Consider the following 25,342-nt stretch of genomic DNA (forward strand, 5'->3'; position numbering starts at 1 on the left):
CCTTGAAAATGAGTCAGATCACCCTTGGGGAATCGTGCCATATGGCCGTAGTGGCGTAACTGACACTCCCTCACAATGCGGGTAATGTGCCTCATTCGGGACTCCATGAGCAACACAAAGTCAAACCAGCGGGACACAAGGATTCTCCAAACAGTCCAGTCCTCATCTCAGGTCACTGGATAGCGTCCATGTCTCACAAATAGGAAGCACCAGGACTCTAAAGACTTTGGCCTTCGTCCTTTTGCATAGATATTGGGAGCTCCACACACCCCTTCCAGCGACCTCATGACCCCCCAATCCATCTACTGATTTCATAAGAAGAGTCACCAGAGACATGAATGTCACTGCCGAAGTAAGTAAACCTCTCGACGAGGTGGTCAATCTCTCCACAGACAGACACACTGCTGATGTTTGTGCCCAAGAGGTCATTAAAGGCCCGGATGTTGGTTTTCATCAGGACCCTTACAAGCCCAGACACTCAGACTCCTCACTCAGTCTCTCGAGACCCCCGATCAGAGCCTCCATTGACTCTGCGAAGATCACAGCATCGTCAGCAAAGTCAAGATCAGTGAATCTCTCTTCGCCAACAGATGCCCCACAGCAGCTAGACCTCACGATCATAACCAACACACAGTCCACGCAAGCATTGAAGCACCTACCAGAATTACATCCAAATATTGCTGGGAAAGAAACGTTTGAAAAAGAAGCAAGCAAAACAGACTACTAGTGCTGATAGTAATATTAATGATAATCCATTTTTGAACCTGCTTCACCAATCCAGGCAGAATTGTGAATAAGAGGGTGTAGAGCCGAACAAATTAAGATTATTGAAATTCTTAAAAGCAACAAAAAAATGAACATCCACATGGAGTGCCCAGGAGCTGGCAGTTCATTGTTGAGTTCTCTCCATCATCACATGCAAACATCAGTTTGGAGAAAAAATACAACATAGGGAGATATCATTTGGATAAATATACAAGTTCTTAAGCCGTGATACAGTATATCCCGCAGATTGTATTTATCAACATCAAACAATCTGAATTGGATGTACTTATTCATTTAGTACTTTGTTTAGTTATTTATTACCTTCACACAGGGAATACACCTGATGCTTTGTAACCATCTGACTGCATCCCGCAGAAAATGTTTTGACCTTCTGCACTTTTAAGCCAGAATGCTCAGGTTAAATAGAAATCAATCACAAAAGATTCAAAATCTCTTTCAACAGTAACTATCCCAGGATGAAACAGCAGTCCATCACTAAACACACTCATACTGTACATGGACAAATCTAACATCATCAATTGGCCATCTTTAGGATGTGGGGGGTAAAAAACAAAGCAGGCACGGGAAAAACACTAAAACTCTGAATACAGTTTAAGTTCAAGGGAGAAACCAATCCAATTACACCTACAATCACTCATTCTTAATATCATTAGACAGAGAGACAGATAAAGACACTATATGATAGAACATTAGAACAATATGGACGAGAACACACCATTCAGCCCAACAAGCTCACCACTCCTATCCACTTAATTCTTCTAAAATAACATCAAGTTGAGTTTTGAAGGTCCCTAAAGTCCTGCTGTCTACTTGGTCATGTATTCTATCTGTCTGTGGTTCTCTGCATGAAGAAAAACTTCCTAATGTTTGTGCAAAATGTACTGGGTCCGTGCGACCTTGATTAACTCATTTTAAAATAACAGTCTCAAGCCACTGTACTAATTACCTTCAAAATTTTAAAAACTTTAATCACATCACCTCTTCATCTTGTTTTCCTTAAACAACTCCTCATACTGTAACTCATCCCTTGCAGTCCTGAAATGAGCCTAGTAGCTCTTCTATGGACTTTTTCTAGTGGTGCTATGTGTTTTTTTGTAGATAGATAGATAGATGTGAAAGGCACTATATAATAAATACATAGATAGATAGATATATATGAAAGACACTATATAACTGATAGATAGATAGATTGATAGATAGATAGATAGATAGATGTGAAAGGCACTATATAATAAATACATAGATAGATAGAGAGATATGAAAGACACTATATAACTGATAGATAGATGATGAAAGCACTATATAATAGATAGATAGATAGAGATGTGAAAGGCACTATATAATAGATAGATAGATAGCAGTGTCTCTGTTCAGTTTTTAAGTTTTTTGAAGTACATGTTCATGTCACTCAACAAATACTTGACTTCACTCATCAAATTCTTTCTTACCAGACTCTTTGATAATCTCACCATTGTATTTCTCTCTTATTTATTACTTCACACATGCAATGCCCCTGCTGCTCTGTAGTTTTGTAACCATAACTGCACCCTCCAGTAAATGTTCTGAACTTCTGCACTTTTAAACTAAACTGTTCATGTTTAAAAGTAAAGCATAGAGAGAAAAAAAAATCACAATAGGTTTAAAATCTACTTTAACAGCAATTGGAAGGAGCAGCAGTCCATCACCAAGTTTGGCCATACGTAGTGAACCGATTTAAAATCATCAATCAAGCAATCATGCACAATCTTTAGGATGCGGGATGAAAAAAAATATCAGAACTCTGAGAGAAAACACAGTGGACATAGGGAGAACACAAACTACACACACAGCTTTAGTTCAAGGCAGAAAAATCACACTTACATTCACTCATTGTTAATATTATTAGTAGATTAGATTAATGAATACAGTCACACAGATAGGTTTGTTATCAGCATTTGTGTCCAATTTTAAAGCTTTTTTAAGTAAACATGTCAATTATCAGACCTCTTTTCTCAAATTCTTTCTCACCAGACTGTTTGATAATCTATTATCTATTATTATAATTGTATCATCCAGTAAATGTTCTGAACTTCTTCACTTTTAAGTCTGACTTCACATTCAACAGTAAACAACAAAACCACAATAATTTCAAAATCTACTTTAACAGTAATTGGAAGAAGCAGCGGTTCATCACTGAACAAGGTCTAACACAGTGGAGCAATCTAAAGTCATTGATCAACCGAATGTACACATCTTTAGGATATTGGATGAAAAAAAATGCACAGAAGTCCGAGGAAAACATCTAAGCAGACACAAGACAAATATGGAAGCTCCACACACAGCTTGTTAGTATCATTATGAGGACAGACAGACAGACATGTTATCAGTTAATGTATACTTTCTTTTAAGTCTTTCCAAGTACACGTTCATGTCACTTGACAGATTATCGGCCGTTCTTTCCTCACGCGCCCGACTGTTTGATAATTTCCCATTGTGTTTCAGCCGCTCTTTCCGACAGTTCTTTCTAACTCTCTGACATTTTTAGTGTTTCCATCACACTTGTTTCAAGTTCTCATAAGATTCAGGAAAATCTCCATTGCCCTCTCTTCTCACCATACCTTCATTTCTATCGGTCACTATGTCTAATCACTTTGGGCTTTTCCTCAATGTCTTATTCATTGTACATTTACCCACTTTATTCAACTGTTTGTATATTAATCAGCAAACGTTACTTCTTAAGTGGTAAAGTGCACACTTTTGATTAAATATGTCGCATACATATAAATAATAATCCAAACATTATTTCCACAAACTAACAGCAGGCATTAAAATCTGAACACACACACACTTCCCAATGTTCGCCGTTTCCACTTTCTTACCTGTATGCCTTTCTACTCGTCTTCCTTTCCTTCATATTAAGACCGATTTATTTAGACGTGCTGGGCAGATCATCTCTATGCATCACAATCTCTTTCTGGCTAACACTCTCCATCACTTCTTCTACTGCACACATTTCTGTGTATCCATAATATATTCATAAATCGTCTGTTCTAACTTTCAGCCCTTTCTCTGCTTTTTTTCCTTCCCACCTTCTCAGTCTACACAACACTACGTAGACATTTTCATTTTAACTTCTACCTATCTCCATCACCATGTTCACCACTAAATGTCATCCTCTGCTCGTGTTGCGACGCAGACACACTTTCATCCTTATCACTACTTTCCACTATGCCCCGTCCCGTCAGATCTCCACTAATCCTTCTGAATATTCCTCTACTGATCAGTTCCCTCTGCATGTCCCTCGTGACACAACCGTTGCTCGTATATGTGTCCCTCACACTGTGCCCACATGTCTATTTCTGCACGTCTCCATCATTCACTCCATAGATGTCCCCTCTCCTTCTCTCATTTCCATGACACTGTCAAGGTACATTCAGCCATTTCTCTCTTTGCTCATCCTCATCTTCGCGCATCAGCCAGTCTTACCTGTACAAGACCCCCTTTTCTCCGTTTGCAGATCTCTGCGGGTCTCCAGCTCCCATTCAGACGCGCGCCCCTGATACTGTGACTGTTCCTCCGTCTCTCTAAACCCCACCCCCCTCCCCGGCACTGCAGCGTTCTGACGATGCCTCGGCCGTGTGCTGCATATCAGCTGCCCGATCGCCCCTTTTTTTTTTCTCCCTCGGACCGCTGTCATTCCCTACAAACATTACAAGCATACCTCAAGTCAGTCAGAGGTCCGGACTCTTGTGTCCCACAGATAGTGCCCCCTTACGAATATGGGAGAAATAAAATAATAAAATTCGAAGGAAACGGAGAAGAGATGAGGCGCCCACCCGCACTCAGCGCTGCAGAGATCTCTGACGAAGATGCGCCATCAGGCTTGGAGTTATCGTGCCGTCCTTAGAAATGGATAGCCGCGTTAACCGGTCGGCAACGAACCCCGCTGGCCCCTCAAGTGCAACCTCACCTCCAGTCTCCGCCTGGCCTCGCGTTTTTATTAATGAAGATCCTCCTCTGCGCCCGCCTCTCCTGTTTCTCGGCGCACCAATCACGGAGCAGAACTGGGAGGGATGGGTCGCACACGGGCAGGTGTGTGTATGAGGGAATGATGTCATACAGCAGGCACGCAGCTCGCATACTGACAAACCCCCCCGCATCCCATCTTCTGATCTCATATCCTCAGTACGACCACCACCACCAAAAAAATAGTTATATGAGCCCTCCCCACACTGCAGGAAAAAATCAAAATGAGAATCACGTCAAGGTCCTAAGTCTTTTGGGATCCAACTTTATATGACTCAGGTAGCCACATCGAGGACCGGAATGGACATACGGGGATTTAAAAAAGATACTCAGAATATGTTTGTTAGCAGCAGAATTAACTTGAATGGCTTGTGGAATTAGGATCTATTCAGGCCCCTTCACTTTCTGTACACTTTATTCAATTTTAAATGGATAAATTTGACATTTCACCAATCAATATGTACTCAGTAACCCATAATGACAAAGTGAAAATATGTCTACAGAAAGGTCTGCAAGTTTATGACACATCAAAAATTGCATTTGCACATCTGTCCCTTAATTCAGTACTTTGTAGAAGCCCCTTTGGCAGCAATCCCAGCTTAATATCTTCTTGCTATATCTCTACAAGCTTTGCACACATGGATTTGGGAGGTTTATCCCATTTTACCTGGCAAGTTTGGATGAGACGCAACTATAAACTGCCACCTTCAGGTCTCTCCATGGATGTTCTATGGGGTTGATGTAGGAGCTTTGGCTGGGCCACTCGAGGACACTAAGAGACTTCTCTTGGCTGTGTGCATCTGGTCATTGACATGCTGAAAAGTGAATTGTCGCCCCAGACTGAGGTGGTGGGCACTCTGGAGCAGGTTTACTTCAAGGACCTTTGTGTATCTGGCTGCATTTACCCTTCCTTCAGTTCTGACCAGTCTCCCTGTCAATGCCTCTGAGGAGAAACTCCATGGTGTGATGCTTCCACCATCGTGTTCCACCGTAGAGATGGTATTAGGCAGGTGACGAGCAGTGCCTGGCCTTTGCCCAATTATAACATTAGAAAAGTTTAGACAACAACAAGCAGCCCAACAAAGCTCACCAGCCCTATCCACTTACGTCTTCCAAAATAGCATCAAGTCTACTGTAGATTTGAAGGCTCTAAATACTTCTATGAATAAGGGATTTCAAATTTTGATTTTTCATAAATTTGCCAACCTTTCTGAAAACACATTTTAACTTTGTCATTATGGCTTCTTGGCTGTTGATTGATGGGCAAAAATGTCAAGTTTATCAATTTAGAATTAAATCAGCAACACAATAAAGTTTGCAGAAGGTATAGGGGTATGAATTCGCACAGTGAATCCCCTGTATATGATTACTGAACCACTGAGTTAGCAATACACTGCAATCACAGTCATTATAACAAAAGACCTGGCATATGTCCATTATTATTTAATACAGCAAAAGCCAAAGGGCCTTACACGTCTAAAACATTTTAAACAAATACATATTGCTTTTATATATGGAGTATAAGCTAGTTGAAATAAATCTTGTGCCACCATAAAATTAACCAGCCCTGTCCTAAGTGTAGTGTAGCTCAATTAATTAGACAATCATTCTGCTTTCAAAGTTTAACAGATAAAGAGATTGTTGTTCTTTCTAAAAAAAGCAAAAAGAATTAATCACCATTAATATTACCATAAACACCACTGAATGTTTTAATCATGAGGTCCAGATAAAGCTGTGCCCCTGCACATGTGGTAAACAGCACTTGAATTTTCACAAATGCAGCAATGTGGTAAATTTTATGTGCATTAGTAAAAGGAAAAAAGTGTCTGTGTGTCTATGCGATTGGATGTCACTGTCATTCCAACATATGGCGCATCACAAAAATATTTCAGAATAAATTGCATTGCAACAGAGACATATGCATTGCATTTGTTATTCCATCAGATGGTGCAACACAAACACTTGTAGTAATACAATGAATAGCATTTATAATTACAATAGATGGCACATTGCAAACCTTAATGCTGCGTTTATGAATCGATTACCAAATGGCATATAACAGAGACATGTGCATTGAATATGTCATTCCAGAAGATGGTGCATCACAAACATTAACACTGCATTTATGAATCCCATACCAAATGGCATATAACAGAGACATATCTGTTGCACTTGGCATATCACAAATATTAACACTGCTTTTGAGAATCCCTTAGCAAATGGCATATTATTGCATTTGTCATTCGAACAGATGGTATGTCACAAACATTTGACGTCTGGGGGCGGAGTGGTGGCTCTGAGGCTAAGGATCTGCACTGGTATCCCAAAGGTTGCCAGTTTGAATCCCTGTCACTGCCAAAAGAGATCCTACTCTGCTGGGCCCTTAAGCAAGGCCCTTAACCTTCAATTGCTTCAAGGGTGCTGTACAATGGCTGACCTTGTGCTCTGACCCCAAGGGGTATGTGAATACTAACAAATTCCTAATATGAGAAATTGTATAAGGCAAAATAAAGAACAAAAAAAAAAAGTAATAAAATGCATTGCATTTGTCATTCCAACTGATAGTGCATCATAAACATTAACACTGCATTTATGAACCCCATATTAAATGGCATATAACAGAGACATATGTGTTACACTTGCCGCATCACAAACAATAACACTGCTTTTGCAAATCCCTTAGCAAATGGCATGTAATTGCATTTGTCATTCTAACAAATGGTGCATCACAAACATTTCAAGTAATAAAATGCATTACATTTGTGATTTCAACAGATGGTGCATCACAAACATTAACCCTACTTTTACAAATCCCATAGTAAAGGACATATAACAGAGACATATACATTGCACACTGCACTATAAACATTAATGTCGATTACTTTGACTTCAATCCATCTTAGATGGGTGGCACAACTAGTTGTTGTTACTTTTGTAGTCTATGGGCAGAATGATCACAGATTAATGCCACTGCCCCTGAGCTCCAAAGCCCTGTTTTAGTTCCCTGAGCTGGCTGCTGCTTGAGTGGAGTTTGCATGTCCTCCCCATTGCTGCAGGTATTCTCCATGTAGATAGATAGATAGATAGATAGATAGATAGATAGATAGATAGATAGATAGATAGATAGATAGATAGATAGATAGCACTAGATAGATAGATAGATAGATATGAAAGGCACTATATTATAGATAGATAGATAGATAGATAGATAGATAGATAGATAGATACCTTATTAATTCCAATGAATTAATTAAGCTCTGCCACAGATGTTAAACTGTCCAACTTTACTCCTACAATAGAGCCTGCCTTCTTAACAAGTTTGTTCAGACATGAGGCGTCTTTCATCTTTATGCTGCCTCCCCAGCACACCACCGCGTAGAAGAGGGCACTCGCCACAACCGTCTGGTAGAACATCCGCAGCATCTTACTGCAGATGTTGAAGGATGCCAACCTTCTCAGAAAGTATATGTGCGGCCAAAGATATTATTTGGCAACTTTAACTTGGCTCTGTCTGAATGAGTTTGTGAATGTACCCGGTGACAGACTGGCTCGTGCCTTGCACCCAGTGCTGCTTGGGTATTCACTGTCTCTCCTAAACTTCAAACTGAAAGAGTGTGTGAGATATTCAATTAATTAATGTGTTTGTGTTATTGTTACTGCACACACTGAATGTAAAGATCTCCAGTCATGAGCACTAGCAGTCTGACGGTATTTATATAGTGCCTTTCAAAGTGAACCATCTCTAAGCATATATAAACAATTCAACACATGCTTCTTCTATTTTAATCTTGTTTATTGCTTTTTAAATTCAGACTTTTTAAAATGTCATGTATTAAGTTGCATCAGTCATTTTCTAGACCCGTTTATCCAGACGCTGGTGCCTATCCCTGCGAACATTGGGCGCAAGGCAGGAACAATCCTTGAACAGGATGTCAGATCGTCACAGGGTGAACACAAATGTGCACAAACACATACACCAAACTGTGGGGCAGGCCCCCTAGGGGGGCACGAAGTAACAAAAAGGGGGACGTGAAGATGTGAAAAAAAGAAAACAAGAATCAAAAATATGAAAATTACATCTATTGAAACCAAAACAAATGAACTTAAACTACATTCTGATACTAGAAAAATAAAATATAGAGTTAGATAAATGTCGATAAAAGTTAAGTAGGTATAATAAAATATGCATCTATGATATATCATTAGTTAAAAAAGAACAAATTGGTATTAGTGGGATCCTTTCAAAAAAACGTTAGGGGAGCGCGATTAAAACTGTGAGGAAAACTCGGGTCGCAAATACTTAAAGGTTGAGAAACGCTGAGCTACACACACAGGGGTCTACAAATTCTGGACTGTGGAAAAAGACACACACAGACACGACAAGAACACACAAACTAAATGCAGGGAGCACCTGAGATTTGAACCCCAATGTCCTTGCTGCGTGACTGCAATGATACCACCACACCACCATGACATTATATTTTTTTGCTTTACATGATGTTTAATGTAGGATGTATGTTTGTATCTAGTGTTGTAAATTTTCCTCTGATTTTTTTTCGGTATCACTTTTGAAAATGTGTAAAGTGCTTTGAACTCAGGAAAGGTGCTAAATAAATTATGATTAAAGATCACCATTCACATGAGTGGTCCATTCGTCTGAGAAAGGTGCTGTCAGGCTAGTCAGATAGTGCAGGGTTAGGGTTAGCCCACTAAGATGTGGCTGGATTTTCACTTGCACCTTTGTATATTCTGACTCTATAATTGTATTGTTCATTTCCACAATGTGAAGGGTGTAAGAAATCCACTCAGACAGATCATAATTGCTGTGAGGGGTACACTCTGTCTGTTGAGCCCCTCACATTTTCACCCATTTCCCAGAATATCATGCTGGCTGACCTTCAAAGTGTGACTTTTATAGTGAACACAAAAGCCGAAAGAGCTTTACGTGGCAGTGTGGCGTAGTGGTTAAGGCTTTGGACTTCATACCCTGACATTGTGGAATAAAATCCCACTACTGACACCATGTGATAGTGAGCAAGTCAATTCACCTGCCTGCGCTCTAACTGAAAAAACAAAAGGATCTAAGTAGTTGCATCTCAAAGTTGGATAAACAAGTCAGGTAAAAATACCTAGCAATAGTAATTTGACATTTTAAGAGCGTATGTTAACAGTGTAAGGTCAGGTCAGGTGCAGCTCGGGATCCCAATTGGCAACCCCTCAGGCAGACACACGGTCCAGTCACACCCTCCCGAAATGACCCTTTATCTGTAGCAGGTGTTACGTGGGCATCCCCTTGGTCTGGTCCAGCCACTCGGGTCCTGCGAGCTGGACCACTCTCAGGGAAATTTCACACCATGGCCGATAACCGATTAAAAATACTGATTCTTCAATGGCACTTGGCTAGGTTGGGTGGTTCCTCTTAGAGAGATTGCCATTTCATTCTGGGAAGGGTCCCTTGTATAAGGAGCTGGTTCTTTGGGCTTTGAAAAAGTTCCCAATATGTGGACAAAATGGAAATGTGTAATGTCTAGAAGGTGATCTAGCAGGATACAACAGATTATGAAAATTCAAACTTAGCGGATGATATTGTGTGCAGCGAGAGTCCTTTAAAAAATCAGGAGGCCACTAGTATTTCACCAATCTGTTTCTGGAACCTGTTAGGGCTTGAAATAAATAAATAAAGATTCTTTCTGGATCTTAAGAAGTACAGAGAAGAGGAGGATGCTCCACATGGAGTGAGGTCATCAGGACTGGTCATTTTTCTGATTTATTAGTATATTACTGACATAAATTTTAGAATAGTATACTTGCAAAATGTGCAGATGATACCAAAATTGGAGTAATGGCAGACACTGAGGGTATTGAAAAATCAATTTGAACAGAACTGGACCAGCTTCAGAACTGACTGAGCATTTGGAAATACAGTTTAGTTTGTAAAGAACTGCAAAGTGCTACATGTGGGCAAAACGAATGAAAGTTATAAACACAAGAGAGACTGTCCTACGGGAAGAAATCTCTGAAATGGGTTTATGGGTTAATGCTGACACAACACTTTCATCATCAATGTGCAGAAGCGATTAAAAAGTAAAGTCAAATGTTAGTTTATATCACAACAGCCATTGAATATAAATCAAAGGGCATTTAGCTTTGAATTACAGGACATGACACATAGTGAGACCACATCTGGAGGGTTGTGTGCAGTTCTGGTCGACTGAGCAGCACTTGACGCTGTGCAGAGGAGAGCAGCCAGGTGCATCATGGGACTTCTATGGGAGTCCTACTGCGACAGACGACGAGAATTAAAAGTTCAACAGTCTCAAGCAGAGGAAGCTACATGGAGACCTAATCTGTCTCTTCAAAGTCCTCAAAAGTATTGATAAAGCAGATCCAGCAGAGGTCTTTCCACTAAATGGTGAACCACGCACTCGAGGACGCCAATGGAAGTTAAGCGGAACGGCATTCAGAACTGAAACAAGGAAGCACTGCTTGGCGCAAAGAATTGAGTAAACTACAAAGACATGGAGTTGAAGCAGAAACCTTTATAACTTTTAAGAAGGACCTGGAGGAGATACTGGGATAGCTTAGCTATTAGCTAAACAAACGAGTGACAAATGGACTGAATGGTCTCCTCACGTTTGTCCAGTTTCTTATGTCGTTATGTATATCGATAGTTCTTTTGGGAGCCAAAGGTGGCCTCCTATGGTAGAGCTCCAGTGAACCACTTTGGCACCTTTAATTGTTAGGGGATATGCAATACTTAGAATCGTTCAAAGCAAGCAACATTACAATTAAATAATCCATCCATCCATTTTTCAACCCGCTGAATCCGAACACAGGGTCACGGGGTCTGCTGGAGCCAATCCCAGCCAACACAGGGCACAAGGCAGGAACCAATCCTGGGCAGGGTGCCAACCCACCGCAGACAATTAAATAATAACCCTTAAAATTCTTACAAATACTAAAACAGCAAATCCCAAAAAGAGTCGGGTGAGAAGTTTTAACACTGAAGTTGAAAGTCCCGGTTTTTCTTTTTAATTTAAACTGGTCAATGTATTTAAATGAAATGACCACTGACCAATGAAATTTACCTCACAGGTAAATTACAACGTAATGGTGAGAGACGTATATTGAAAACCAAAGAATGCAAGTTCAGATTTTGTCATGGACTGACTGTGCGACCCTTAACTAATATCTGTGCTTAAATCTACATTAAATGTTGTCGTGAAAAATGCTGTATCTCAAATGCTCTACGTCTCACATTACATTATATTTACTTTATTAAAGGCGCCTTACAAGATTTATGATACAATTGCTTCCATTTCTTTGGGTTTTCCAATTGACACACAGGACGTCACGTGACTTGCTCAGGGTCACACACGTTTTGGATAAAGGCGTCGGCCAAATTAATAAATGTACATTATCATTTCATCCTCTCTCGGGTCCGCTCGATCAAGTTTGGGTCAGGATCACACAAGAATGTGGCACAATGCTTTTGCACAGAAGGGTTCCTTCATACTACATCTATAATGACCACTTTAGAACCATCGGTTAATCTAACACGGTGGTCTGATGCACCGGAGAGAAAAAAAAAAAACAGCGGAAAGGGGCATGATCGTCTCAGGGCACACATGCACACACTGAGGCCGATTTACAGTCATCACTTAACCGTCGCATCTTTAGTTATATGGAGGTAAAAACAATCAATAAATAACTAAAATAAACGTATTTGGAGGAATATCCACATCATACATGCTTGGAGAACGTACTAAGCTGTTACAGAGAGCAATAGGATTTGAGCACAACGTAACGACCAAGGCAATGTGGAGACGGAGTAACGGAATTAGCGTCTTAACTCCGATCACTGGTGAGTGGCCTTTAAAAGGACCGATTGGTTTCCGCCGTCCGCTTGGATGTTCAGCGTGACACGCGCTCCCTTTTTGCACACCGCCCAGCTACGCTCACCTTGGGTTAGAGGTAACCCGTGTGCCAAACGGTTCCTCCCGGCTCTCTGTGAGCCGACGAGATTCAGCAGCCTGGAGACACATCCGATGAAGATGCTCTTTAAGAGCTTATCTGCCCGCCGCGGTCTGTAATTGGGGCCGCTTTACAGCCCGCTTCTCCAAGTATTCTGCCACCACCTGAGAAGCGCGTGTCTTTCGGAGTTCCGGATTACATTCAGAATACATAGCTTTGAGATAGCAACGCTAATGTCTAAGTCAACTTTACCACCCCATGTTAATATTAAAATCAAAATACATTAAATAATAATTGTTATAGCAGTAGAACATTATTAAAGCCGCTCATTCATTAGTTAGACCTATAGCATTAGTTGTAGAAGCAATACACGAAATAAGAACAAGAAGCATTTGCGCTCCTTTCTGCCCTCTTAGTTCTAAAACTTCTAGCCATTCAGAGATGTCCAAATTAGCATTACTTTGACAATGTGAACTGAATAACAGAGAAGAAAATGTATCGGTGGATGTCATTGTTTTTGTCTAAACAGAAATGGGTGTCTGCGGGAGACCTCCATTCCCCGAGCTCTCGATGGTGGAAATCTCAAAAGAACCCGAATTCGTAGATTTTAAAACACCCGACTTGTCCCTGCTTTCTGAGTTTCCAAACGCACACGCCTATTCGCGGATGTATCTCTTGAACCCGCGTCTAATTCTAAGGTAAGATGGTTGCAGAAAAAAAAAGGAAATGGCCGTACCAGAGATTTTGGTTGGTGATCTGCTGTCGATTTCTTTCTTCAAGTAAAAAAAGAAACAAACAAACACACACTGGAGCTCAGCGCCCAAAGCCGTACAGGTATACCTCGCCGAGGCCGAGATCTGGATCACTTGTTGGCAGCAAGTGCTTTAGCGGCACCTCGACGTCTTCTGCAGAAAGTCACTTAGGAAATGGCTTTCAGGAGAGTGGGTTGCGGGGTGAGAATCTGGGTTATTTCAGGCAGGAATAGGAGTGTAGGTTTATGCAGAGATTAAACCAAATCCGTTAAGCGGGTTTCAGGAGACTACCCCGGTTGCATCTGTTGCCCGTTCGAAAATGGAACGATGACTCATGCGTCTGGATAGGAGAGTTTAAAAGGGAAACTGCAAAGAAAACATGACAGATTGGGAATTCTCTTTAATCCCCCTACCCCGCAAACAACACTTTGTTTTATGTAGGACACACAACTAATATAGCTGAACTTCATGCTGGTTTTCAGCTCTGCGTGCGCTAAACCCACAGAGCAGCTTGCTCCCCACGTTTACAACCACGATCAGTGTTCAACAAGCAGCCTGCCTTGACACCGCCCCCAGACCAGGTCACGTGCGCTGCTCAGCCAGAAGCGATCACCGTGCAGGAATGCGAGCGCTACAGGCACCTGAGAATGTTCCGATAATCTCAGGTGGCCGCCCGACCTGGAAATTCCCTCTAGATAGTTTGTTTGCGCCAACAATTTGGAGCCATGATGGGGAAAAACAGTTTGGCGACAAAACAGGTGCCGTCTCCGGTGCCGCACCTACTGTCTGCAGGAGATAGCCGACACGGGGCGATTAATAAATCCACCATTACGCTCTCTATAAGCACCATAAACGAACAAGGAAGACACCACAGATAAATAGCTGACCTGCTAGACAGGTGCTCACTAGAGTGCGTAGTACTAGGGCGCAATCTCAGGAAATGAGTACCACTCCTTTCATTGAAACAGTCACCATTTACTTCTAGTAAAGAGTACAATTTTCAGTTGTGGGAGGTGAATAAGAGTGTGGAGTAAAATGATTTATTGTTTCAAAAGCAGCAAAACCTGCAGGCATCTTGAATTTAAAGATGTCACTGCGGTGGGGGACAGTGATACATTTTATTATGGTGGTCACCATCTCAGCTGGACTCTTAGATTCCCATTTAATCAACTAGATGTTTTCATTAGAAGTTACTACATTCTTAAAGATTAAGGTGGCAGACCGGTTCCTCAGAATGATACCAAAAGAAGCATCCACATGAAGATTCTAATAAGAATTTTTATTTATTTAGATCCAAACAAGTACTAACTACAAATGAATAACAGATTAGTGAAAGTCCAGTGGGTTCCTGATTTAAAAGATATTTCCTGCTTACAACAACTCGGGGTGAGTTCAGGTTTTCTTGATCAGCATTCCTGCAAATTTGCCAAACATGCATTTAATGTTTCAGTTTGTCTACGTATTAGGAACACTTTCAAAAAATAGGTGGACAGAGGGAGTTACCCGCAACGTGACCATTTGTTCTTCTGGACAGTAAAACATTTGGTTACTGAGGTCGCAGTGAGTGCCCAGTCAGCAACAAAGGGGGTCAGAGCCACTCATTCAGACATGTTTGCCCCCTAAAACAAATTCTTAAAAAAAAACTTTTTACTTGTTTATACACTTTTACTGCTGGGATTAAAAAAAAATAAATAAAAGAACTACACAACAAAATGAACTTAAATAAGATGACATTTTAGGGGAAAATATAAAATGTGTCATTTTTCCCTGGAGTTTGAGTGTCACAACTTAAGAGTGTGTGACAAAAGCTGGCATTGTATTATACAGCTTCTAGTCAATGGGGATGTAAGAGTTGACAAATGCAGTTGCCGATCCTATCGTCTGAAGATGCAAGATTACACAACAAGGGCAGGAGATGACAAGTTAAATAGCTCTATGATGACGTCCAATCCAGTTTCACATTTCCAAAGTATCATAAGCTCATCCCATGAGACAACAGATAAAGGTTTGCAACAGGGTAGTGCGGTCAGGGGAGGCAGGTGAGCCTCACCTGTCATCATAAAAAGGAAAAAAAGCTAATAATGATACCATAAAACACATTTGTCCACTTGTCTAGCCTTGGTCTGTGCTATAAATTTGTTTTCTGTATGATTACAATATTTGTGATTATTTTTATAGTGAAAATTGCTATAATAGCGCATTTTCTGTTCAAATACAGGGAAGAAACGCGAGGTGCGGCAGCAACGAGCCTCACCTCCCCTCGGACTGCGCTCTCCCTCACACATGTAGTTGGCGTGTGCCTGTTGCTGTCTCTCTGTATGTCGCCGATATAAGGTTTGCAGACACGTTTATTACACACCCTGACCTTCCACAGTCAGGCTAATATCGTTAATGAATGTGTGTGACATATTTAGTCCTGCTGATGGGACATAAAAACACAGTGAAATGGCACAAAGTGAGGATGACAATACTGTGCCGCCCTGAAGGGGGGCGCCTGTGAGCCCAACAGGTGCCTGTTGCTGCAGTTCTTCTACGCAGAGTCGCCAATAAGTTAGCGATTTCAGAAAGTCAAGTGCACTGCAGCGGTCCGTTTTTTATTTTTATTTTTTTGTTCTGACTGAATGCCAAAATGGAAGATTAAGATTTTTAAAACTAAGGGAAAATAAAGAGGACTTTTATAAGAAAGTGACGGAGATTTTCGTGGAGAAGGATAGACGCATGGACTTCATTTACAAATAAAGGTAAGACCATAAACGGCTTTCAATTTTATTAAACAATAAAAATGGGATCAGACTAAGAAAAAAAAAAAACAATCCCAATATTTAAAAACTAAATTTTGTCCTTAAATAAAATATTCTTTTGTTTTTCTTGTTATCCTTTTGTTGAACAGTTTCTTAAAACCGCTTAAATCATCAATATTTCAATTAAGGTCAAATTGAAATCGGTTTTTTTGTACACCCCGCTATACCTTCATTTGTATTGAATGAGTATGAATTGTGGAGTTGCAACTGCAAGTTTAGAACACATGGCGGGTGCATATCTCCTCTCTCTCGCCGATATAAACGTAACGTTCTTTCTTAGCCAAATATGTACCTTACCTGTGTGCGTGTAAAGAATGCCGATGAGATATGAAAAATAACCAGCAGGCAATGAGCAGGCTGCCAATTGAATAGTGAATAAGCTACTCTTTGGTGTTCATATATTTGTAAATCTGACTCTGAAGGAGTCAGTGCCTCACAAGCCATGAGCCTCCTTGCACGTCAATGGTTTGCAAGCTCCAAAGACATGCTTCCCAAATTTAATGCACAAGACAATGAATATGTGGGCAAAAGTGTGATGAGAATAGAGGAACAGGGGAAGAGAAAATGAGGAAAACCAAAATGGAGGTGGATGGATAAAGTAATAACAGATCTGAAGGAAAAAGGTCTCGCTAGTGTGGAGGTGCAGGACAGGGCCGAGCTGTAAGGAGAAGGTTGATCAAGTGCATGGACAACACATAGGAGTGAGAAATAATGAAGAGGATTGCACTTTCATGGCTGTCAACTCTTGCATGCACAGAGCTGCTGCCTACAACTTCATACAAAATCAAGCAGTTAACTGAGTAGCTGAGCATGTCAGCCTACACCACTGGCACTCAAGGGAGTACGCCATGACAGCCTCTGACTTTCTAAGATTATATAAACGAGGCCGGCATCTGAAATCACTAGAAAAATCGCATAACGTGACATCCACAGATCGGGCGCAGCGCTCATATTTAAAGCACCTCCTCGTCTTTTCTTTCAGGTATTTACAATTCACGTTTCATAAAATAAGTCTGGTTAACAGCAGGTGGAGTGCTAATTCCATCTTGGAAGTTTACTGTGGAGAAAAGAACAGGAGTTTTTATTTATTGACAAATAGGCCAGCCTGCACTTTAAAATGAGATTAGCTTTACATTTGGTGCTTTGTGATGACCTGCCTGTCCTTATCTTAATGGGCACTTGCAAACAGTTAATATTGACTTTATATATTTTCACGGGAATTAAACACGATGTGGTGCAATAAATTGCACAGTTACAGTTTCACAAACATTGTTTGGTGTTTCTTCTCTGTTTGTTTGATAGTATTTCTCTGCGTGTTACACTATATTTATATTAATTTTGTTTTATGATGGCTTGCGGCACAGAACTGTATATTCAGTACTGTTGTTTGATCGATTCAACTTCGCTTAACTTGCTATGGTGCTATCCTCTGCCGTTGGGTTGAGAATTTTGCCCAGATCAGTTGCTTATGTGTCCTCAGACAGATTTGTTACAAATCGACAATACCGTGGGGTTTATTTGTATTGTAATCACACATCAGCCTCCTCGCATTAACTGAGTGGCCCCTTAATTTATTGAGTTGGTGCCAACCTTCAATGTGTGTCTAATTATTTGATATAGTGAGTGCGCAGTTGGAATAGTTGCTTTTACTTGCGGACCGTAATATTCCCAGCTTTGAAATTCATTCATCCTCCCTATCAGTGGCTTCTAAATTTTCTGTACATTTCTTCAAGTGTGTTAAAATCTGTTTCAAGAGCAGGGTATTCCAGCACCATGGACAGCTCCTCTGCTCCGGCCTGTTTCAGTTTTCTTTTGATGACGGAGGGTTCAGATTCAGCCTTGACTGACAGCACTGTTAATGTCCACTGCTTCGGGCAATGAATGACAGACCTGAGATTCTGTGAATACAAAATGCCAGGATGGGACACTCGCTCAAGATTCCTTCCTTTGTTACACCAAACAACGCTTTTTCTGTTGCTTTGGTTTGAAACCCAATACCCCATCATGCACATGAATGGACTCCATTTATTACCAGGTAGTGGCCCTTCCTGACCTTCCAAAAGGAAGTTTACATCATAATTGCTCATTGAAGCCAATTTCTTCATCCATTTTCCACTTTCAAGGGGGCCCAAGACGAGGAACCAGCGTCTCTGGTTTCGGACATGACTTCATCAGCTGCCGTTAAGTCGAGAGTTTTCATTCACAGAAAAAATCAGCATCCCTAGGGAGGAAGCTCTCTGCTGCTTCTTAGAGCTGCTTTTGGGTGAGGTCACCGGCTTCCCCCTGCCGCCGAGGCGCCAAGTTTAGAACCGAGAAAGTGCAACATCAATTCCACTTTCCTCCCATGGGAAGATCAAACCGGGAGTTCCATCATAATACAAAAATAGCTGTGCTGGGGCAGGCCGTCCCATGCCTTCAGATGGTTTGCTGCATTGCTGTGCGTTTCATTTTCAACCAGTGCTCTTTTACTTATACAGCAACCCCTGTGGAAGGCGCTATATTGAGTAAATATTGACTGGGCTTACAGGACCAAGCTCTGCTCTTGATTGACTCCAATTGGCCCGACTTCAGAATGCATGAAGGAGAAGTCCTGTATCATCTGGGACAAGGGTCACCAAGTGGCTCTTAAATCCTGACCTTGTGGGATTTTAGGTGACTACGGTGTGAAATCTGCAGCTTCCAAGAAGAAGCCTGCAGCTCAGCCAAGGTGTTACAAGTGGATACAACACCTTACATTCTGAACTGCAGACACAGTAGGGGAAGTTTTCAGGTCTGAGTAGCATCCTATTGAACAGCCGGTATTTTGCCTTTCTCAAGGTACATAACCACACTAAACAATAGGACAATTGTTGCCTTTTTTACGTGGGTGAGGCAACTGCTGAAGTAAGATATTTTTATGTGCAAGTGAGGTTACTGGTAAAAGAAGGCGATCACAGGCTGCATGGTGGCTCAGCAGTTGCTATTTCTGCTGCTGCCCCACAACTCCAGAGTCCTGTGTTCAAATGCCACCCTGGTCACCATCGGTGTGGTGTCTGAATATTGTGTCCATTGGACTTTTCTTCAAGTACTCCAAAGACATGAAGCTTTGGTTGATTGGGCATTTTTAATTCAGCTGGCATAAATGACCAACCTCATTCAGGATTAATTCTTGCCTTGACTATGGTGTTATGGGCCCTATGATACCAGACTGAGCATAAAAAAAGTCAGTCCATCCATCCATTATCCAACATGCTATATCCTAACTACAGGGTCACAGGGGTATGCTGGAGCCAATCCCAGCCAACACAGGGCGCAAGGCAGGAAACAAACCCCGGGCATGGCACACACACACTAGGGACAATTTAGGATTACCAATGCACCTAACCTGCATGTCTTTGGACTGTGGGAGGAAACCCACACAGACACGGGGAGAACATGCAAACTCCACGCAGGGAGGACCGAGGAAGCGAACACAGGTCTCCTCACTGCGCCACTGTGCCACCCATAACAAAAAGTATGAATGAATATTACATTCTGTGACCCGAGCCTCTGACAGAACTGATGATAAAAGGTTAGCAAATGCCAGAATGATGGGACACTGGTTGTACTTCAGCATGATGCATCCAATTCCTTGGGTCTGAACCCCATGCTTAGTTGTCAGCAGTGTCGAGTTTGCATGTCCTCCCAGTTTCTGCATGGGAGTTCTCCATTTGTATGAGTGTAGGTGTGTGTGCCTGAGTGGGCCCTGTGATGGACTGGCTCCTGCCTTGAACCTGACACTGCTGAGAAATGTTGTGGACTCAATAAAAAGTGGCCCTGAGAAAGTTATGTTAGTAATTTGAAACGTACTGTAAAATGTTATGCATGATGCCTACCTTGCTTTTTGGATTGATTTCCTTTAAAATAATTTATGGCAGGACTTACTGTATAAGGCTCTATATAAAGTACAGCTTGTTTGATTGACAGAGTAGCTCTGCAAAGCATTCTGTAGCATCACTCACTATGACAAGCCTTAAATACAATTTCTTGAATTTATTTAAATATTGGCACGGTGGCCTCACAACAGGGGCTCTGGGGGTTCATGTCCAGAGTGCTCTCCTTCTTGGAGCTTGTATGTTTTTCATGCATCCACATGGTTTTCTGCCCACAGTCCAAAGGCATGTACAGTTAGGTCCATTAATAATTCGGCTGAGACAACTTTTTTCTCATTTTGGTTCTGTACATTACCACAATGAATTTTAAATGAAACAACTCAGATGCAGTTAAAGTGCAGACTTTCAGCTTTAATTCAGTGGGGTGAACAAAAATGTGAGGCAACTAAATTATTTTTTAACACAATCCCTTCATTTCAGGGGCTCAAAAGTAATTGGACAAATTAAATAACTGGATATAAAATGTTCATTTCTAATACATGGTTGAAAACCCTTTGCTGGCAATGACAGCCTGAAGTCTTGAACTCCTGGACATCACCAGATGCTGGGTTTCCTCCTTTTAATGCTCTGCCAGGCCTTTACTGCAGCGGCTTTCAGTTGCTGTTTGTTTGTGGGCCTTTCTGTCCGAAGTTTAGTCTTCAACAAGTGAAATGCCTGCTCAGTTGGGTTAAGATCAGGTGACTGACTTGGCCATTCAAGAATTTTCCACTTCTTTGTTTTAATAAACTCCTGGGTTGCTTTGGCTGTATGTTTTGAGTCATCTGTATCATGAAACACCTGCCGCCCAATCAATTTGACGTCATTTAGCTGGATTTGAGCAGACAGTATGTCTCTGAACACCTCAGAATTCATTCGGCTGCTTCTGTCCTGTGTCACATCATCAATAAACACGAGTGTCCCAGTGCCACTGGCAGCCATCACACTGCCTGACTCCACCGTGTTTTACAGATGATGTGGTATGCTTTGTATAATGAGCTGTTCCACGCCTTCTCCATACTTTTTTCTTGCCATCATTCTGGTAGAGGTTGATCTTGGTTTCATCTGTCCAAAGAATGTTTTTCCAGAACTGTGCTGGCTTTTTTAGATGTTCTTTAGCAAAGTCCAATCTAGCCTTTCTATTCTTGAGGCTTATGAGTGGCTTGTACCTTGCAGTGCACCCTCTGTATTTACTTTCATGGAGTCTTCTCGTCATGGTAGACTTGGATATCGATACGCCGACCCCCTGGAGAGTGTTGTTCACTTGGTTTGCTGTTGTGAAGGCGTTTCTCTTCACCATGGAAATGATTCTGCGATCATCCACCACTGTTGTCTTCCATGGACGTCAAGGTCTTTTTGTGTTGCTGAGTTCACCAGTGCTTGCTTTCTTTCTCAAGATGTACCAAACTTTAGATTTTGCCACTCGTAATATTGTAGCCATTTCTTGGATGGTTTTTCTGTTTTCACAGCTTAAAGGATGGCTTCATTCACCTGCATGGAGAGCTCCTTTGACCGCATGTTGTCGGTTAACAGCAAAATCTTCCACATGCAAGCACCACACCTCAAATCAACTCCAGGCCTTTTATCTGCTTAATTGATAAGACATAACGACGGACTTGAACACACCTGCCCATGAAATAGCCTTTGAGTCAATTGGCCAATTACTTTTGAGCCCCTGAAATGAAGGGATTGTGTTAAAAAAATACTTTAGTTGCCTCACATTTTTATGCAATTGTTTTGTTCAACCCACTGAATTAAAGCTGAAAGTCTGCACTTCAACTGCATCCGAGTTGTTTCATTTAAAATTCATTGTGGTAATGTACAGAACCAAAATTAGAAAAAAGTAATCTCTGCCCAAATATTTATGGACCTAACTGTAGGTTAAGTGAATTGATGTTGCTAAACTTGCCCTAATGTGTGTCTGCGTATTCATCCTGTGATGGATTGGCATCTTGTCCAGGGATTGTTACTGCCCTTTGCCCAATGCTTCTTGAGATAGGCTCCAGCGATCCTGCTCAGGATACATGGGCTTGACAATGGATGGATGGCTTTATGGAGCATTAATATTCATAGAGAGGTGGGGTGGTGAAGTGTCAAGTCCAAAGAAAATGACGCACCTCCAAGTGACTCAAATCATCTGCTTATGTTCCGTCAGCTATGTAAAGTATCTGTGCTTCTCTGATCATAGTGTTTGCTATAAAATGGCACTATAAGAAATAAAGGCTATAATAATAACATATATAATAATAATTTAATACTTGTCATTATGACAAGCACTACGCAAAATACATTTTGGTTACTTGCAGGGCACATTGGTGGCACTCTTCTCTTGCAGCTGCTGGCACCTCATGTGTATATGGAGTTCTCATATTCTTCCTGAATCCAGGTAGGCTTTTTCCCCCCTGATAGTACAGGTGCCTGTCACATCCTAAAAATTCAGTTTAGCTAGCTGGTGACTCTAGATTGGACCCTTATGTGTAAGAGAGAGTGTGTGTGTGTGTGTGTGTGTGTGTGTATGAGTGAGAGGTACTTCATGTGGTACTCCATCCGGTGTAGACTCCTACCTTGTGGAAATTGCAGCTGGCATAGACTCCATCAACCTACGATCCTGTAAAGTGGTCTTGGAAAATTATTACCAAAGCTGATCTGAAAAAGTGAGATTGTTTACTTATTAATAACTAGCTGCCCCCCACCCCACCCCCGAAGCTCCGCCCACATAGCGGTGAAACAGGACAAACTTTAATAATCAATAAAAAATGTAATTCTGGTCAAGCAGAAGGTAGATACGCTCTAACGTCAAACGTTGGCACTATATCTGATCGTGTTCAGGTCTGACGGGAGAGTGTTGCCCACGTGGGAAGAAAAGCATGTGGCCGTGATATCTCTGCCAATCAGCAGCTGCCTTCTACAACACACATAGCTCTGATCTCTCTCTCAAAAACGTCAAACGTTACTCCTTAACAATCTGCATATGATAATGTCTGCTGAACAAACAGGTATCGCTAGCTAAGCGGAGGTAAGGTACGCTCCAACAAGTGCTGCTAATGGGACAGCTGTGCTAAAGAGTCAAATACGTTACAAAGGACTGGCTGCTCCATAAGAGGGCCAGAACAGTGTGCCACATCAATGACTTGTCGAAACCATCAAAGAGATTTTTGAGTCCTTTACATACAGTATAACACTTGGAGCAGTGAAAGAATTTGTGAAAGAAAAGGTGAAGGATTTTGATATTGGAGACCAATGTTTCCATGAATGACTGATGTCAAGATTAAGGAAGACATTTTTGTTGGTCCACAAATCAGACATGGTAACAATGCCGAGCAGTTTGAAGATCTGCTAGTGGGGCTGGAGAATGTTGCATGGATGGCGTTCAAGAATGTAATTGGCAAGTACAGAACACCAAACTGCTTCCAGCTGGTTGACAACATGCTTCAAGCACACAAATTCCATGAAGTACAACATGTAGCTTGTATGGTCAACAACAGCACCTGAAAAAGCATTCATTGTGTGAAAATGTGAAAAATTGGGAGAATGTAAATCAGGGTTCTATTATAATTTTTTAGGGAGGGTCTCCCAGCTTCATTATTGTGGGGATTGCAAATTCTGCACTGCACCACTGAGTAGGAGTAAACTCTGCCTAGATTTTTATTTTTTTTTTTAAATTTACAGGATAACGGTGTTCTGTACTGTCCATAGAGCCACTCATGGGCCAATTTAGAGTCACCAGTTAACCATGTCCATGAAGTAAATGACGATTCCTGCCTTGTACCCTGTGTTGGATGGGATTGCCTCCAGCAGACCCCCGTGACCCTGTGTTCGGATTCAGTGGGTTGGAAAATGGATGGATGGATTGAAAAAAAAAAGGTCACCAATTGAGAAACTGGTTAGAATGAAAACCTGTAGGCACTGCAGGCCTCCAGGACCAACACTGGTCACCATTGCTCTCTAGCATAGTATGGTAAGCCAAGTCTCTAATGTTTAGTGTGCTCTCTGCCTGCTTTCATTTTCAATCTTTAATTTTCTAAACTGTTATTCATAGAATAGACTGTCAGACTGAAAATGCTTCCATGTAACAGGATTGTTCATTACATTAAAAAGTGAAATAAGTGAAGATGAGCCGATAGTCACAATGCATTAGACGACGACGCAGGGTAATCAGGGTCAGCAAAGCTGAGACAGAAGATTCAAATTAGAGAATGCAAGGAGTGAAACAAGGAACAAAAATGCAAAAGAGAAGCATGGATTTCGATATTGTTAAGCCCAGGATTGAAGACGTGTCCCTCACCTCATACGATCGTCCAGCATCATAAGGATTGTCCTGACACACAGGGTGAATTGCAGGTACACTTGTGCTTTTCTAAATGGTCTCCAACCATTTCAATCGGCCACAGGCAGAGCCCAAACAAGTTCTTGATGCATCAAGAAGAATTTAAGCAAATAGGATGCACCTGACCAGAATGTGGAGTGCCACAGCAGAGGGTCTGAATACTTTTGTAAATGAGAGATTTTGGTTTTTTGATTTTGAATAAATTTGGAAACCTCTATGAAGCAGGTTTTCCAGTGGCGACTGACGGGCATAAATGACAAATGTATCCATTTAAAATTAAATATACAACACAATAAAGTGTGAAGAAAGTGAAGGAGTCAGAACACTTCCTGAATCCACTGTATGACTACTAGATGAAGACTTAAAATCACTGCTAGTGAGGCAGAGGCCATCAAAGTGAGTGAGTGAGCGAGCGAGCGAGCGAGAGAGCGAGTGAGCAGGGGGGGGGGGGGGCGTCGCTCCTCAGCCACCTCTTCCTGTAAAGCGTGTGATGATGGAGAAGGAGGTGGAGTTTCAAGAGGCAGGGCGTCGTTGCCGGGGAAACCAAGGCACAGTGGGCCCTGAGCGTGAAGTCACAGGTTTAATATTAGATGCTTACTCCAGACTGACTCACTCAAGCTGGTGCTGAATGCTAATGAGGATGGCACGGTCTTCACACGCTCAACTTTTCTGGGGCTTCTGCAGCAGGCACGTACCGGGGCCATTATGTGAAAGTTTGTTATCCCTCACTGGCTCCGATTTCTTGCTATTCCTGCAGGGTGAGCTCAGAGAGCTAGTACTATATGGTCAAATAAAATGTAAAGGATAAAG

At 41.6% G+C, this 25,342-nt stretch overlaps 1 protein-coding gene across 5 annotated transcripts in view; it reads right to left on the reverse strand.

Annotated features, from left to right (window-relative positions):
- Positions 1-25,342, reverse strand: part of map3k12 (mitogen-activated protein kinase kinase kinase 12) — a 195,297-nt gene that overhangs the window by 119,063 nt on the left and 50,892 nt on the right. Inside the window, exon 1 of one of the 5 annotated variants that reach the window (XM_039746843.1) lies at positions 4,602-4,711. The exons of 2 other annotated variants lie outside the window; for them this stretch is intronic. The gene's annotated coding sequence lies outside the window, so the exon portion shown is untranslated. Of the gene's footprint in view, positions 1-4,251; positions 4,282-4,486; positions 4,712-25,342 lie in introns of those variants that run through there. 2 more of the 5 variants (XM_039746841.1, XM_039746844.1) reach the window with 2 other exon arrangements.

This window comes from Polypterus senegalus, chromosome 3 (genome assembly GCF_016835505.1).
Source record: "Polypterus senegalus isolate Bchr_013 chromosome 3, ASM1683550v1, whole genome shotgun sequence".
Lineage (NCBI taxonomy): Eukaryota > Metazoa > Chordata > Cladistia > Polypteriformes > Polypteridae > Polypterus > Polypterus senegalus.